Source organism: Manis javanica, chromosome 3, assembly GCF_040802235.1.
Source record: "Manis javanica isolate MJ-LG chromosome 3, MJ_LKY, whole genome shotgun sequence".
NCBI lineage: Eukaryota > Metazoa > Chordata > Mammalia > Pholidota > Manidae > Manis > Manis javanica.
In genome coordinates, this window is record NC_133158.1 from 52,675,652 (window position 1) to 52,690,124 (window position 14,473).

Sequence of the window (14,473 nt, forward strand, 5' to 3'; positions counted from 1 at the left end):
CATGGTAGCTCAGGGAAACCACACTTGTGCAGTCATACTGGGCAGGGTAATTATATATTCCTGTATCTGTGATAAACATTTATAAAATCAAATGTATGGATTAATAAATGCTAATGGGTGGCCAAAGGAAATCTTTTAAATTCTGAGGTTATCCATAGTTAGGAAAAATATAAAAACAATTTACCAGCCATTAAAAAGCATAGGGTATTGGTGACAGAGAAGTTTGGAACCACGCAGTTCCGTCATGTGAACTCCATGGTGTGATGGAACAGATGAGTAAATAGGGGAGCACAAGATCTGGCTGTTGTGATTCTGTTTCTGTGTTTACCAGACAAAGGATGGCTCACCTGCAATCACAGGGAGAATTTCCCAAAAACCAAATTGCAGAGGAGACACACAGAACTGGAAGACCCTCCACACCAGACCGAATGACGTTGAAGCCAGGTGGGATGCCTTTAGGCAAGGAGAATTGTAAGTATCTCTTTCTAAACCACTACTATCTAAAGCTTAAATCCCACAACCAGTTGGAAAAATAAAAAGTGAGCCAAATATTAACTATTGTAATCCTACTACAGACTAATTCTTTAGGTAATAATATTGAATCTATTTATCATTTGTTTTTTACATAAACTTTTGTTTAGAAATTAAATGTTAAGCAAAGAGGTGCGTGGGATTTATAATAGCAATAAATAAAGAGTAGAGGGAGATTGAGAGAGGAATGGAAAAGTCAAAGAAATTATCCATGCTACAGAATTTCACCAGCAGTTGGAAAGAATATTGTAGAGCCACGTGCACTGACCTCGTTGTATTTACAAGTATCCAGGTGACTCTAAGGTGCCAGTGGAGCCATGAACTGCAAGACTATCAACTGCATGCAAGGACCTTGACCCTTTTCTAGCTCTCCGTCTTGTAACTGCATTGAAAATTATTGCATCTAATTTACCTTGGTAATTTGAAAATCTGTATATCTAACTGACATTTATTGAGCACCTATTATATATAAGACATTAGTGACAGAATGTGGATAAGCATAATTCCCAATGCAGGAAGCTCACAGTCTGGCAAAATGAATGCATGAAATGCCCCTGATATACAAGTCATACAGCACTTCTAGTCACCGAAAGCTATTTTCTCTTTCCCAAGCACTTCCTGAGAAATAGATCAATATTTGAAATGGAATAGGGAAGCAAAATGCAATCTAAGGATATTCAAGGATGTAAGATCTAAGATTCTTTGCACTTATTGAAGTGCATTCGCTTGACTTTATTTTTAAAATTATAAATTAATGTAAGTTCAAATGTATGCAGTTTATTGATATGAATATAAATTAATAGTAAGTTAAAATGAAGAGAAACCCATCTCGTTGTTCCATTAGCCTATTTCTCTCTCATTCTTTAGTTTGAAAAATGACACAGGAAGGCAGCCACATGTACTGGATCTAGTTTGCCGGGATAAACAGTTGCTTCCATTTTGGGTACTGCATTCCATTTTCCCCGTATTTTTGTATGTATTGCATATTTAACGAATGCGCATATATATATGCATATGTAAATGGAGTCATATTGTACCTTATTGTACTGTAGTCTGCTTTATTTCACTTCCCATCCATCATGAATAGTTCCCTGTGTCATGAGGCATCCTTCTTATATAGTTTTTAAGTGTTGCAGAGATTTCTTTTGAATGGACACACCACAGGCCCTCAACCACTTGCTGAAAAAATGAAGGTCTCAACTATAATTTGATAATTTTAGATATTTGGACCATTTATGTTTTTGGCTAATTGCAAATAAAACATGTTAAGTGACCCTCACCTCTAACATAATTTTACTTTGCATGTGCATCCTTTTTATAAGTCTCAAAGCACCTTTTTCTACATTATTCTGTCTGACCTCACAAAGTCCTGTGAGATGATTTCGGCAGATACCCTTATCTCCATACTGGAGGTCAGAAAGGGAGGCTCAAAGAATTGTGACTTGCACAGCAGCAGATTTTTTTGTTATGTTAATGACCAGATGCCCCACTGAGAGGCTGGCCAATTCTATTTCCAGCCAGAAAATTCATCCATTGACTACAGTAACAGAATGTCAGAATTACAAGGATCAAGACGCTGTCCCTCGTTCTTTGATAAAGAACAAACGGAATGTTCTAGCCTCCAAAAGTCTCCGATGGTGAGTCCTTTATGGATTTATCCTCTCAGTAAGGATTACAAACAGAACGGGCTCTGCGTTAACACAGTAAAAGCTTTTTGCCGAAGCAGTTTGCACGTACGACGTGTACACCACTGTCCCCTGCTGGACTTCTGTGGGATGGTCCCAAGATTTTCTATTTCAGGACAAGAGGAGATGAGTTGAAATGAGCAAAAAAGGCTGTGATTCGCCGGAATCTGCCCCACGCTGGTTTTTTTAGCTGAAAGGAGAGCTGCGGCATGTCTCTTTGCTCTGTGTTGTGATCAGTATGTTTCAAAGCGTCCAGGTGATTTTAATGAGTCAGCAGAGCCAAGAACTACTGGTCTCGATCAGTCATAGGCAAAAGCATAATCGGTTTTCCTTGTCTGTTTTAAAATTGGACCGGAAATGATTGGGTGTAATTTACCTTGAAAATTCATTCCTCTCACGGACTCCATCTCTGGTAGTGAAGAGCTGGACAATGCTTGTTATCTTAATAAAATGACAGAGAGTAAAGATAATAGGAAGCTGGCTCATGGTGGTGCTTTGAAATGATTTTTTCAGATCTAAGGATATGCCTGAGTAAGGAGGATGCGGAAAGATACTTAAAATTGGGGTCTATGTAGGTTCCTCGCAGCCTCTGGTGAGTACGCCTCTCTGGCGTCCTCTAGTGGTGGATCGAAGAAGTGCCGCATCTTATTTAGAATCAGAGCTCAGTGGACATGAAGGACACTTGGAGGTCATCTTTCCTAACCATCTCTCGTTTTACAGATAAGGAACTGAGGCCATGAGCGATGAAGTGAATTTCCCAGGCCCATACACGTAGTAACCAGGTTAAGTGGGGTTTAGCTGGAGAGCAGTATTCAGGGGTAGAAGATGGCAACTCTGGTCTTTGCTCAGCGTGAGCAAAGAAAGGCTTGGAGGTGACAATCAGCTGGTGTGGGCAGTTTGAATAGTTGCCTGGTGCCACACACAAGGTCCCCAGGCAATTGTTGATCGTGCTAGCTGAGCTGCAGACTCTAGAAACTTCTTTGAGATACAGGCCTACAAGCACCTCACGCCATTTCCAAAAGTGAACTCGGTCTTTTCCATCCTCACTTTATCTTCCTACATTGTTTTGTTAACCTTAAAAATAAAATAGTCACTTATTTTTCTAGACAAAAAAAAAAAAAAAGGTTTATTTGGTAATAGCAGACAATTGCAATTTGGGACATGAAACCTACTAAAACCCTAGGCAAGTTCAAGGAATGGTTATTTTATGGAAAGAAGGAGGAAGTAGGGAGGGATCATTCTGAAAAAAAGTCTATTGGAGGGAAGGGGGTTTCAGGTGATGATGGCTCCTCGCAGTCTGAGTTGCAGCGGTGGTCAGTTTCTTGTAGGAGATGCAATATATATCTTGTTGAGGCTTGTAACTGATGATTTTTTTCCTATTGCTCTTCTGTTGGGGTCTGTAACTGATAATTCTTCCTGTAATTGACCTTGAGTGGTGTGACTCCCGCTTCTGGCCTCTGACTCCAATTTAGTGAGGCTTCCCTTTATTGATTTTCCATTTCATCTCAGTAAATAGCATCACCTTCTATTGGGTTAATCAAGCTGGACAGCTCTTCATCTCTCTTTGTCATCTACATCCAATCCATCGTCAAGTCCTCTTGAATCTTTCTCCACTGCCAGCACTTCCTCTTACCTTATGACTGTAAAAGCCTTGGTGGTGGACATCTGTCAGTCTGGGTTGCTCAGCGTCCTTTGAACACACTGCTTGAATGGAGATGGCACCTTGCCCTGCGGTCTTACCTGTCTGATGCAAACCCAGGAAGCTTCGATATGAAAGCAAGCAAGTGATGGTGGCTGAAGATGGAGCTGTTTATCAGGGGTTGCATATCCTAGAGGGCACAATGGGATGATCTGGGAGGAAGCCAGGGCTGGAGCCACAGAAGGAACATGAAGTGAGAGATGTTAGACGATTGTGGGGGCTTAAATTTTGGGCGATGACCCAGGGTGACCTCGATGTAATATATGGTATTACATTCTCAGGTTTTCATACACTGATTTACAAACAGCTGCTTTGCTTAGAACAAGTGAAGACTCCAAGTAGGACTGTTGAGCTGGTGAGGCTGGCAAAGGAGTTCAGGAGTGTAGGTGCTGAAGGCCTGGTGAGGGTCAGATTCTAGCTGGAAGGAAGGCCTCACATGCGACAATGAAGCTGATGCAGAAAGTGGTAACTAAGTAGGCAGCATGATTATTTTCTTCACCCCCAAACAAGGTGTTGCCAATTTGAACAATGGATTATTAAATATAATGCTGTAAGCACAAGCAACAAAAGGACAAATAGATAAGTTGGACTTCATCAAAATTAAAAATGTTCATGCATCAAAGGAAGTGACTCACTTATCAAGAAAGTGAAAAGACAACCTACAGATGGGAGAAAATATTTGCAAATCATGTATTTGATAAGTGTTTAATATCCAGAATATAAAAAACTAACAAAAAGATGAACCCAATTAAAAAATGGGCAAAGGACTTGAAAAAAACATTTTTCCAAAAAAGATATATGAATGGCAAATTAGCACATGAAAATATCCTCAACATCGTTCATAACTAGGGAAGTGCAAATCAAAAACAATGAGATACTACTTTACACCTGCTGAAATGGCGAGAATCAAAAAACAAAAAATAACAGTTGTTGGCAAGCATGTAGATAAATCAGACCATCTGTTCGTTGAAGGGAGGATGTAAAATGGTACAGATGCTATGAAGAATAGTTTGGCAGTTTCTCATAAAGCCAAAGATAGAATTGTCATATGACTCAGCAATTCCTCTCCTAGGTATGCACCCAAAAGAATTGAAAACAGGGACTCAGATACTTATACAACAATATTCATAGCAGTATTATTCATAATAACCAATAGGTGGAAACAACCCATGTGTCCATCAACTGATGAATGGATAAGCAAAATGTGTGGGTATACAATGAAATATTATTCAGCCATAAAAAGAAACAGTTTTGATACATGCTACAACATGGATGAATCTTGAAAACAGTATGGTAAGTGAAAAAAACTAGAGACAAAAGGACAAATATTGTATGAGTCCACTTATATGAAACATCTAGAATAGGCAAATCCATAGACAGAAAGTGGATTCCAAAGGAGTTGCGAAGGGTGTGTGTGTGTGTGTGTGTGTGGTTACTGTTTAATGGGTACAATTTCTGTTTGGGTGATGAAAAAGTTTTGGGAATAGGTAGTGGCGACAGATGCACAAAATCGGGAGTGTAATGAATGCCAATTAAAAATGGTTAAAATGGTTTATATGCTACACGTATTTCACCACAACTAAAAATGTGTAAGAAATTATTATCTTCAGGTTTTCCAGAGTAAGTGTAGAGGCAGAAGAGCTACTAACGCAGATGCTGGATGTACAATTTCATGCCCCGTAAGCCGTATTTCCCTCAGCGACAGCCATCCTGCACAGGAGGAGCCCAGCGGTGCCAGGTTTTTCCTACCTGCCTGGGCGTCACTGGCTCTCGTGGAGTCCTCAGGAAACCCTGAGAGTAGCTGTTACTGTGACCATTTTATAGTTGGGAAAGCGGATGGTTAAGCCTTGGTCCAAAGTCACCCATTTATATAAACCCAGCTTTGAAATGTAAAAGTCTACCTGGTTCCAAAGATGGAGCCCAAGGGGACCACGGCGACGCACGGGGACCTCAAGCATCCTGCCTCTAGATTGTGAACAAGATCATACACACATGTAATTTCTCACTGGATTGGCTGGAACTTGTTACCCTCAGGGCTATGACTTTGAACTGACTTTGCTGGTTTACCGGGTTCGTTTTAGTGAACAGTGGCAGATTTATTGAACTTTGAATGCAGTTCTTCCGTCTTCGCAGGTAACTGACTTCGGTGAGAAAAAGAAGTTCCTGAATTTCCTCCAAATGACCAGAAGAGGTCGCTCTTTCACTACGAATGTTTTTAGGGTGCACCGCAAACTCATGACTGTGTCTGATTAAAAATCCTCTTACTCATCTTTTTTTCCTCCATCTGCCTCTCTACTCACCTTTTTTTTTATTGACCTCCCCTTACGATGTCACTCAGGCAGCATAAGATGTGGAAACAGGAGAGTGATGTTTTCACTCACCACATTCTCTGAACATTCATTCACCTCTTGAGGGCTCATCAGGATTCCCCGTGAAAAGCCCCCACCCCACTCCAGGTAAACACACCAAATGGCAAAGATGTGTAACCTCCCCTTCTACTAGCTTTCAAAGATGGAAATGGCCTTCCCAATTTGTGTGTAGATAAAGAGTTGAACGGACACATAGCTGAATTTAGGGTTCCTTTCACCAACTATTCATTTTCAGCGTTTAGCCAGAGTTAGTCCTGGCCCCAGAGAGGTGAATGTGGGAATTGTTTAGAAAAATCCACTGTCAAATCTGAGAAGCTTTGAGATTTTGACATTTGATTGTTGAAACTCATTTTCTGCGAAGACACTATAGCTTTCCAGAAATTCTTTTATTAAGCAACTGACAGGAAATTTAGATTTCATTATTTTTTTAGCCAATCACTGATTAATCCTTTTAGAAAAAAATATTTATTGTTAGTGTTTTCACCCAGGTTTCTATCTTCTCTTTCCCGTATCTCTACCTGTGTTATTCAAGAGAAGTATCCACACAAGGCTTTTAACTCAGAGAATAAACAAAATCATATTTTATCAATCAACTAGAAAAGATTGATCAAGTATTTAAAAAAGAAAACAAAAAAAAACGTTGTAGCCTGAGAGACAAGGGAACCAGGGTGTGGTGTATTGCAAGTTGGGAAAGGAGTATTGCAAATACAGATGCTTTCTATTTTAAATTACCTTGGTGTAGACAGAACTAATTATTTGCTTTAAGTGTGAGGTGGTTTGGAACTCTGAAATAATGTTACCTGTCTGCAGAAGTGCCTTAGCTCGTAATTGTTTAGTGAGACCTTCAATGGACTTGGTATGTGTGTTTTAGACTCCACAGTTTTTAAGGACTTGAACTGTCCTTGGGGTTTAGGAGGGAGACAGCCTTCCTTGTTCTAAATGATACTAGCCCTGTTTCTCCTTCTCATGCAGGCTGTTCAAACAAGCAAGCGGAAGGCAGTAGGCACTCTCCCACAAAATTGGTTTCAACTGAATTTTCTGTTGTGTTTGTGACCTTGAGCCAGCCTCTTTCTTACTCTGTCCCAGTGACCAAAGAAGATGTGGAATTATGTTACCTGCTGAGGTTTTCAAATGCCACTTTAGGATTCTTTCTGCTTTTATTCTTTGAGGTACCATGATCCAATTCTGATTTGACTATTTCAATTGTATTAGGGTTTTCCAGAGAAACAGAACTAATAGGAGATACAGACCTGTAGCTACCTATCAATATATATCTGAAGAGATGTATTATAAGGAAGTGGCTCACATGATTATGCAAGCTGAGAAGTTCTATGATCTGCTGTTTGCAAGCTCCAGATCCAGGAATGCTGGTGGTGTGATCTGGTCTGACTCCAAAGGGCTGAGGTCCAGGAGCTCCAATGTCCTAGGGCAGGATAAGAGGGATGTCCCAGCTCAGCAGAGAGCAAATTTTCCCTTCCTCTGCCTTTTTGTTCTATTCAGGTGCTCAGAGGGCTGGATGACGCCCACCAGCATTGAGGGGGGCCATCTGCTTTACTCGGTTCACCAATTCTCTTCTAGAAGCACCTTCAGACACACCCAGAAATAGTATTTTACCAGCTGCTTCTGGGCCTCCCTTAGCTGAGTCAAACTGACACATAAAATTAATCATCATACCAAGCAACTGTCTCACATTACAGTAAAGGTGAGATAATCATCAGTAATTATATATTTGCATCTGTTTTTCTCCTGGTTCCAGGAAACCTTTTGATACTACTCCAAGACTTGACTTGGACAGGAATGGGAAAAAGGAAGGTGAATCAATAGAATGAATGAAGAACACAGCCTTTGGGGCCCAACTTCTGGGGTTTAAATACCAATTCTGCCACTGGGGATCTAAGTGGGCAAGTCTTTAAAATTCTTTTTGCTGCCATTTGTCTCATGTCAAAAAGTGGGATAAAAATAGCACCCGCATTGTGGGTTGGTTAAGAAGCATAAATTATTTAAATGTAAATGTTTGTGTTTCATAAACAACAGCTATCTCCATAGTAATTGTTATTCCTGCCTATTTTTAACTAAGCTTTTAGGAGATAGGCTTCTTTCCTTTTTTATTTGCGACCCTCAACAAATGTGAGAGGCATTGATTTTTGTGAAAAACACTGTTCTGGGCCCAGGTTCCTGCTCTTATAATATTTACCATCAAGTTGAAAGGTAAGCCCAACATATTAGTAAAATCTAAATGAATAGTCTGAAGGAAGGTGGCACAAAGGTCACAGGTTACCTCTTTGGGTCCCCCTTGGTGATGACTGTTTGGCTGACACTCTTTCAGAAAGCCAGAACAGTCGTGTTGGTGTGAAGAGCTGGGGAAAACCAACATATCTGGTATTAAAGGCTGAAAACCACACAAGATAGGAAAAGATAATTATAACATGCACATATATGTTATATCTAATTATAATGCACACATCATAATAGGCAATACATATTATATATATCTGATAAAGGATTATTATGGGTGCTTTATAAATCAATAAGAGGAAAAACTCAAATCAAAAAAATGGTCAAAATTTCAAATGGGTAATTCACACAGATGAAAGTTAAGAGTGTAATCAATATGAAGGGGTATTCAGCCTTGCCAGGAATTAGGGATAAACAGATTAATGCCACAGTGAGGTATTTTACCCCATCAACTGAGCAAAAAATAAAGACTGATAACATCAAGTGTGGATAAAGTGAAGGTTCCTGTGGCCAGGATTCTCACCTGGCCCTGGTCGGCTTGCTCACTACACACGTGTGGGCAATACGTTGTTATTGACTCTATATAAAGAGCTCCGCCCAGTGCTCTGGGTGACATGGTGGCACAGCTGCACCACTGCAGGAGAGCAGAGACTGGTGTGGTGGCAGTGCCGAGGACAGAGACTGAGATGGCAATGAGGGCAGAGAAGCCCAGAGGCAGAGACTGGCTTGCTGCATGCAGACTCGCTCTGAGTGGATGGAATTCTAGTGACTGACCTGCCACCGTGGGGATAAAGTTGGGCATAAACCTTTTTACCCCAAGCACATTCCACGGTCATTTTCCAGTCTCATTGAATCCATAGTGAGCTTGCCCAGGGCTGAAACCCACTGGCAAGACACCAAGTGTTGACAAGGATCTGGAGAAATGGGAATTATCAGTCACCATGGGCAGGATTGTGTCCGTATAGTAACCTTAGAGAAAAATTTGTCACTAGGTAGGCAAAGTAAAAGCTCCTCCATGCTCTTGAACCCAGTAATTCCACTTCTTGGCAGGGGTGATGATAGTCAATATATTTAATATCCTTTAGGGCAAGCCACCCTCCAATTAGAATTCATACCTCCAATCAGAATGGGGACTTCCTGTACCCCATAGGTGCATGTGAATTGCTGAAAATATGCTGAATATTAGCCCTGCTTCTGGAATATTCCCTAGAAACTTCATACATCAGCTATGCAGAGGGAGAAAAAAGGTAGTAACTTAAAGCAGTCTAGTTGTCCAGAAACAAGAGTGAATAAATACATTTTGGTCTAATAAAATAATATGCAGCAGTGAAAAGGGATGAACTAGAACCATATATATCAAGTGGATGAATCTTAGAAACTTAAAACTGAGGCAAACAGCAGAGGATATGTGTGGTAAGATGCTCTCTAAAGTTGGGAAGTAAAACAATACTATGTTTACATGTAATAATAGTGGAAAGCATGCCTGGGAATGACCAGGAACATTCAGAATATTGGTCATTTCTGGAGAAGGAGAAAAGAGAGGAGAAAGGTGAGAGACCTTCAGCCCAACCACTTGCTTCTTTAAAAAGTTGGGGAGCAAGCATGGAAGATGGTTAGGATTTGATCCACCTGGTGGTGGTTCAGTGCTTCATTCTTTCTATTTCTGAATGATGGGAATATTTTTATAATGAAAATTAAAAGTCAGTGTAACAGTATGAGCTGAGGGTCAGTTTTCCCTGGTCTGTGGGCATTTGACTGTTGCAATGCTGAGTTCATTCTTGTTTTTAGCCCCTCACCCAGAGCTGTTGAGGAAACAGGCTCCACCTTCCACTGGCTCCACCTGCCCCTCCGGTCACAGCCCCTTTCCTTCTGCTGGGCTCACCAGGAGGACGAGGCTGGGATGCCAGTTCACAGCTCTTGAATTCCTAAGCACGTCTCTCTCTCTCCCCCGTGCTGCTCAGAGACACCAGTTATCAGATGGCCCTGTGTTTGAACTTGGGACATCGTGATAGATGGCTCCACAGCGTTGGTTATCACAACATTCTTCATTAGCCAGAAGCGCTAGCCTCTCCTCTTCGGCCAGGCTTGCAAACCTGTCCTGAAAGCAATGGCGTTTGTCCTTGGCATCTCACCTAGGAGCCTCTGCAGTGCCCATGGACTGACCGCCAACTGGTGGACTTGACCTAGGTAGGATTTATGGCTTCACTCAAAGGTGTGAAGCTTCCGTTAAAATGGTAGTTACATCTGACGAAGCACATTGATAGCTCTAAGATGTTGCTTGAAAATACTGATTTCTTCCAGAGATAATCCTTTCCATCTTGCTTTCCAGTGTGTGGTTGACTCTGTCTGCCCTTTCCTTTGAATTGCGTTAGACATAGCAGGGCTCCCAACCAGACAGAAGGACCAACCGGAGCTCATTTCGTGACCTCTTATGATTCAGGGAGTCTCACGTTTGGGTGATTTGAAATGGATACAAGTCAGTTGCAGAGTCTCTGACTGCAGGTGGCCAATCTGAGGGACTGACGTGTATCTGGGAGCTCTCCCGACCTCTCAGCCGTGTGTGTGTTCGTGTGTGTTTGAGTGACGTGGTCCAGCAGACCAAACAGGAGCTACACTGAGACCTATTTTTGAGCTTGGTTGTGTGACCTTGGGTGGTTTATTTCACCTCCCAGAGCTTCGGTTTCCTGAGTCACAAAGTGAAGGAGGCGATGCCTTCCATTACGGACTTCGGTCAGATTAATTAGAGAGTGGATGTGCGGCAGCTCCTGCAGTACGGGGCACCTGGCTTGCTCTCTCCTTTTCCCCAGTCCTCCCCGGTGGGCAGAGCCACTCTGGATTCCCAGAGCCCAGCGGTATTCATTGCCTTCCTCCCTCACACCCATGTCTGCTGGGAAGGTTTTGATCTGGGAGTGGTGGGCAGAGGTAATAGGGGAGCGAAGCGCCGTGCTGCGGGAGGGTCTTTCACGGCCACGGCGGGTTACTCATTGACGTTACCATTTCCAGTGTTTTATAAAGTTCATCTTGAATTATGCAGTCAAGGCTCTCTTGCTCCAGTCCCTGGCATGATGGGAGCCGGGGTGGGGAGCAGTCGGGAGGGCTGTCCCAGCTCTGGAATCATGCCACGTGTCCCTCCCTCTTCATCTACACCTGTTGGCAACCGCGCCAGAAAGGAAGTCTACCCAGACCACTTTTTAGCGGCTTGGGAGACAGCTGAGCGTATGCCAAGCTTCACTGTTATCCGACTGAGGCAAAGGAAACGATTCCCAGCCTCACCCGTGTGTCGCCACGGAGCGGGGCCTGTCTTTGGAGCCACTAGCTTGTTGGTCTAGGACCGGTCACTTGACTTTCTTGAGCCTCACTTTCCTCATCTGTCACAGGCAAGGGATTGCTCTGTGCTGGCCTGCTATTGGGAAGAGTACATGAAGAAGGAGAAGAGAAAGCATTCTAGAAAGTGCTGTGCAAATCTCAAACATCATTCATAATTTGCCTACTGCCTGGACAGATGCTGCCTCCCGGTAAGAGGAATGTGAACTGACCATTGTTCCGAGCAGGACATGGGGCAATGTCCTTCCCTAGTTAACCTGACGTTCGGTACATGCTGTTCTTCTTTTTCATGTCAACAAAGCTATTACTTTTTATTTTTCCAGTTTTACTGGAAGTAATTGACACACGTCACTGTAAAAGCTTAAGGCATGCAGTGTGAATGCCTACACATTGTGAAATGATCACCACTCTAGGTTCATTTCAACTGACATCCATCTTCTCTTATACATACAATACAAAGGAAAGAAAGAAAATACGAATAAAGCAAAAACAATTTCTCCTCATGATGAGAACGCTTAGGATTCACTCCTTTACTTTCCCATCTGTCATACGGCAGAGTCAGCTGCAGTCACCGTGGGGTACGCGACATCCCTACCACCTAACTTACTTCACGACTGCAAGTTTGTGCCTTTGACCGCCTTCCTCTGATTCCCCGCTTGCCTGAGACCCTCCTCAGGTGACCACAAGTCTGATCTCCTTTTCTATGAGTTTTGTTTGTTTTTCTTTTAAATTCCACATGTAAGTGGGGTAACAAGCAGTGGTTTGTTTGTTCTGTCTTTCTCTGAGTTATTTTACTTAGTATCATACCCTTAGGATACACACACATTGTTGCAAATGGTAGGATTTCCTTGTTTTTTTTATGGCTGAATAATATCATACACACACACACATATATGTAACACACACATAGTTGTATATGTAATTTTAAAACCACAAATGACAGGAATCATTACTCATATGAACATTGGCTTTTAAGCTATTCTCACAGAAAAGCCCAGTTATCATTTATGTTCTGGGGACCTGTGGTATTTTGAATCCAGAATTTGTCAGTTGTCAGGGAAAGAAAGTGAATTAAGTGAAATTAATGAAAAAAAGGATAATGTTTACCTCATTTAACTGAAAAGCTCAGGAGTGAATAAGCTAGATTCTGGAGCCCCAAGGATGTTTCAGCTCTGCTCTTTTTGGCACTGGTTTGTCTCAGCCTGATGTTCCTCTGTGGCTTCGAACAGCTTCCAGCAGCCTCATCTAGTCACTCATTGCATCAAGAGACAGACAATTGCTTTAGGTACTGCCTTAGACCGCTCCCTATCACCCTGTCTCACCAACAGACTGACTGACTGTAGGGAACCATCTGTGATAACCTCATCAGGGCCTCCAGGGAAACCTAGCTCCCTATAATAATGCAAAGCTCATAAACCTGCTCGTCCTATAAGCATTTGCATGTAGAATTGCATGTTTCATTTACAATAACTTTTATTTTCCCCCATCCCAGGCGGCCCACCATTTTCTGGGAGTTGCCAGCATCAGTGGATGACGGATGTTCACATGGGGATGGAATGCTGCATTGCTGAGGAGCAGGTAGCCTGCATTCTATTTTAAGTCACTTGCCCGCACTGGGCTCAAGGGTGCTCTGATTGTGGCTGTAATCGCTGTGGCTGCTTCCATAGTCCCCAGGGGTCTGTAGTAACTAGCAAGAGCACATGGTAAGTGTTAGGAGCTCCTTGAAAATCGAAGTGCCATGTGTATTACTCTGTGACCAGAAAGGAGAGGTGGAAAATAAGGCAGGGCTGATCTTGACCCCTCAGGCACCCTCCATCTTTGGGACTTGGCCCCCGTAGTCACAGTGAATTGAAAGTGTCATGCTTGTCTGGAGCATTTGGGTGGGTGAGGTCCCATGCTAAGAACTGTTGCATGGTTGTGTGTGTGCACAATCAGCTCAGCAAGGTGAGTGGAGGAGGAGGTTTCCCTCAGGTGCACTGGTCTTTCTGGGATGTTCTTCCAGAAGAATCTCCAGATCATCATTCACCCTTCCTGCCATCTTGTCCACTTTAAAGTCATCAAAACTGCCAGTGCCTCTGTTTCTTCTATGTGAGCTCCACAAGTCTGATCGTCTATGTCTATTGGCCTCTGCCTTCCTTCTTTATAGCTGATGGGATGATCTTCTTAAAACATGCACACAGATTGTTCCTCAGCAAACAACCCTTCCCTGCTGGCCTCAATGCCACCAATTAATGGCCCAACTCAACAGCCTGGCTCTGAAGATCTTCCTGGGCCTGGGAGTGGCCTACCTCTTAAAAATATCTTTCTTTCCTCCTTAATGAAGTCTTCCACATGTTTAGGCTCTTTCTGCTATTTTGAATTAACTTCTCTAAACTGGGTGTCAGCTTCTTGCTTGTATGAAGGATTAAGAACACTAACCTCCCCCAGGCATAGTAGTAGATGAAACGGAGCTATTTCATGGAGAGGGTCTGAAGCATGTATGCGATCATGAGTGGCAGTGGCTATCACTGTGATCTCTCCATCACGGCGTAGCCTGAGAGCCATTTCTTTTCTGATGCTGTCCCTGTCCTCAGCCAAGGGGGGTTTTTCCTTCTACTGAAATCCCATTCGCTTTGTATCAAGTCCAATTT

The 14,473-nt window shown here is 42.5% G+C and overlaps 1 long non-coding RNA gene across 1 annotated transcript in view; it reads left to right on the forward strand.

The window, feature by feature from the left end:
* The first annotated feature begins 11,604 nt into the window (after positions 1–11,604).
* The window catches only part of LOC108392374 (uncharacterized), a 105,597-nt gene continuing 102,728 nt past the window's right edge, over positions 11,605–14,473 (forward strand). Inside the window, exons 1-3 of the long non-coding RNA XR_012129160.1 lie at positions 11,605–12,034; positions 12,400–12,519; positions 13,336–13,421. This is a non-coding gene — a long non-coding RNA (uncharacterized lncRNA). The remainder of the gene's footprint in view (positions 12,035–12,399; positions 12,520–13,335; positions 13,422–14,473) is intronic.